Source organism: Sapajus apella, unplaced genomic scaffold (assembly GCF_009761245.1).
Source record: "Sapajus apella isolate SASKATOON/1434 unplaced genomic scaffold, GSC_monkey_1.0 scaffold2, whole genome shotgun sequence".
Lineage (NCBI taxonomy): Eukaryota > Metazoa > Chordata > Mammalia > Primates > Cebidae > Sapajus > Sapajus apella.
In genome coordinates, this window is record NW_022436942.1 from 70,201,441 (window position 1) to 70,205,429 (window position 3,989).

Genomic DNA, 3,989 nt, shown 5'->3' on the forward strand with positions numbered 1-3,989 from the left:
CATCTTGGCCAACATGGTGAAACCCCCTCTCTACTAAAAATACAAAAATTAGCAGGGCATGGTGGCATTCACCTGTAGTTCCAGCTACTCCGGAGGCCGAAGCAGGAGAATCACTTGAACCTGGGAGGTAGAGATTACAGTGAGCCAAGATCTCACCACTGCACTCCAGCCTGGGACAGAGCAAGACTCTGTCTCAAAAATATATATTTATTTATTTATATTATATATATATAAATATATTTTATATATAAACAAATACATGTATTTATATATATTTATTATATATATTATATATATAATTATATATTAAAATATAAATATATTTATATGTTTAAATATATAAATATTACATAAAATATATAAATATATATAAATGTATAAACATATGTATTTATTGTATAAATATATATTGTATAAATATATATAAATTTTTTTTAGAGACAGGGTCTTGAACACCTGCCTCAAGCAATCCTCCCATCTCAGCCTCCTAAAAACAAGGAAGCCACCATGCCTGACCTCAACTCCTGTTTATTGAATAATCCATCTTTTTCATAAACCACTTAATGTCATCCTTATCATATATTAAATTTCCATATACATTTCTGGCTAGTCATGGAACAGTCTAGCTTCTATTCAAGGGCAGGTCAAAACTGGAGTCTGCAGAGCTGGCTAGATTCTCTGATCTGAGTCTGGGCTTGCTCTGTACAGCCTCTGAACTACTAGACTCTTGGGAGAACCTTGTCAGCTGCATTTCACTACTGGATGCGAAGAATGAGGCCCTTGCTTTGGAAGGAAGCCACCTTGGGGAGATAGTGCTGCTCTGTGGCCAGATCCCTGAGAAAGCATAAGAGATAAGGAACTAAAACCACCCAGGAAATTTTGAAAATGATTCTAAAATTTATATGGAAGTGGAAATGACCTAGAATGGTCCAAATAGCAAGGCCAGTTACGGTGGCTCACATCTGTAGTCCCAGTAATTTAGAGGAGGCCAAAGTAGAACAAATTGCTTGAATTCAAGATTAGCCTGGACAACATAGCAAGACCCCCATCTCTACAAAACTTAAAAAAATTAGCTGGAAGTGGTGGTGCACCCTTGTGGTCCCAGTAACTCTGGAGTGTGAGGCAGGAGGATTACTTGAGTCCAGCCAGGAGTCTGAGGCTGTAGTGGGCTATGATCACACCACTGTACTCCAGCCTGGGCAACAGAGCAAGACCCTTTCTCAAAATAAATAAATAAATAAAGCCACATTTATCAAGACTGTGGGGAAATAGCATGAGGATAAACAGGTAGATATGTAGAACAGAGAGCCCAGTAATAGATTCACTTGATTTATGACAAAGATCCAAGTGAAATTCAATGGGGAAAAGAATTTTTCTCCCAGTAAATGGTACCAGATGTTATGTTTTTATTTATTTATTTCATCTGTTTGTTGGGCGGGAAGTTCTTTTTTTTTTTTTTTTTTTTTTTTGAGACACAGTCTCGCTCTTGTTACCCAGGCTGGAGTGCAATGGCGCGATCTCGGCTCACCGCAACCTCCGTCTCCTGGGTTCAGGCAATTCTCCTGCCTCAGCCTCCTGAGTAGCTGGGATTACAGGCACGTGCCACCATGCCCAGCTAATTTTTTGTATTTTTAGTAGAGACGGGGTTTCACCATGTTGACCAGGATGGTCTCGATCTCTTGACCTCGTGATCCACCCGCCTCGGCCTCCCAAAGTGCTGGGATTACAGGCTTGAGCCACCGCGCCCGGCCTGTGAGGCAAGTTCTTATTGTGACACCCAGGCTGAAGTGCACTGGCATAATCACAGCTCACTGCAGCCTTGAACTCCTGGGCTCAAGCCATCCTCCTCCCTCAGTCTCCTGAGTAGCTGGGACAAGTGCACACCAGAATGCCCAGCTAATATTTTTACTTTTTTGTAGAGGCAGGGGTCTTGCTATGAGACCCAGGCTGATCTTAAACTCCTGGGCTAGAGGCCGGGTGCGGTGGCTCACGCCTATAATCCTAGCACTTTGGGAGGCCGAGGTGAGTGGATCACCTGAGGTCAGGAGTTCAAGACCAGCCTGGCCATCATGGAGAAACCCCATCTTTAAAAAAAAAAAAACAAAACTCCTGGGCTCAAGCAATCCTCCTGCCTTTGCTTTCCAAAGTGCTGGGATTATAGGTGTGAGCCACTGTGCCTGGTCTCACACCTTAGGCTGTGTTGGGGGAGAGAACTGAGTGACGGCATTCCTGGAAAATTGGACTAAAAATGCAAGTAGCCGGGTGCGGTGGCTCACGCCTGTAATCCCAGCACTCTGGGAGGCCGAGGCGGGTGGATTGCTTGAGGTCAGGAGTTCGAGACCAGCCTGGCCAAATGGTGAAACCCCATCTTTAAAAAAAATTAAAAATAAAATAAAACAATGCAAGTGACCATGAGTCTCCTCTAGACACTACAAGGGTTCCTGCAGGTGTCTGAGGGATGAAGCTGCCCAGGGAAGGGAGAGGCAGCCCCTGGGAACTCTGCCTGGCAACCAGGCAGCCTGGAAAATTTCCCAGCATGCTCTGAGGCCTCTGGTCCAATCCCAGTCCTCCTCATAAATATGTATGAGTCCCCAGATGTCTGCTGTGTCTCTGAGCCTCCTCCTCCCTGCTCAACCCCCTACCGCTCCCCTCCCCACACATACATCCCTCACCCTTCCTCTTCTCCTTGATAGCTGGCAACATCTCTTGCTCCCTGCTTTAGAACTGATGAAATAATGTGAACATTTCAGGGTCTGAGGATGTATCTACAGAGTGTTTCAGGGCCTAGCACCTTGATTAGGAAACTGGCTTTTAGCAGTGGTTTCACAAGTATTTCTCCAGTTAGAGATGAATATACTTGTGACTACGTGCCAAAAAAAAAAAAAAAAAAAAAAATCAGATGTATGTCTAAACCCCGCCTTGGAAGATCTAAATCCATCTAGAAAATAAAAGTGCATGGTGTGTGTCCTTCTGTGGCAGACACTGTCCTTTGCTTCTACTTCCCTGATAGCTCCCTCCCTGCTTATTCCCTGGTTATTCCCTGGTTATTTCCCCTCCCAGTGTGTCAATTGTCTAAGCCTCTCTGAGTAATCAGGTGGCCCGCTGATGAGTGAGTGCCTGAGTCACCCTGGGGCCACTGAAAAATAAAAAAAGATGACATTCCAAAACTTGTAGGTAGAAATTAAAAGACTGTTTCGTTTTTTAAGCCAGAACCAGCACAGTGGCTTATTCCTGTAATCCCAGCACTTTAAGAGAAGAGGCTGAAGTGGGAGGATCCCTTAAGCCCAGGAGTTCCAGAGAAGCCTGGGCAATGCAGTCAGACCCCCTTCCTCAACCCTCATCTCTAAAAAAACCCCACACAATAAAATTAGCTGGGTGTGGTGCTGTGTGCCTGTGGCCTCAGCTACTGAAGAGGCTGAGGTGGGAGGATCATTTGAGACCAGGAGGCCAAGGATGCCATGAGCTGTAATTGTACCACTGCATTCCAGCCTGGGTGAGACCCTGCCTCAAAAAAATTTTTTTTAATTAAAAAAAAAAAGTCAGGGCTAAATAAATAACTCATGAAAGCTAGAGAAATTTATGTACACATGGATGGCTGGAACTTTTAATAACCAAAAGCCAAATAAAGGCAAACTGTATAGCCCATCCCAGTAATTCTACTCCTGGGTATATACCTAATAGCAATGAACATTGTATCTAACCATGAACAAGAATAGTCATACTTGGCTGAAACTTGAAACAAGCCAAATGTTTTTTTTTTTTTTTTTTTTGAGACGGAGTCTCGCTCTTGTTACCCAGGCTGGAGTGCAATGGCGCGATCTCGGCTCACCGCGCAACCTCCGTCTCCTGGGTTCAGGCAATTCTCCTGCCTCAGCCTCCTGAGTAGCTGGGATTACAGGCACGTGCCACCATGCCCAGCTAATTTTTTGTAGTTTTAGTAGAGACGGGGTTTCACCATGTTGACCAGGATGGTCTCGATCTCTTGACCT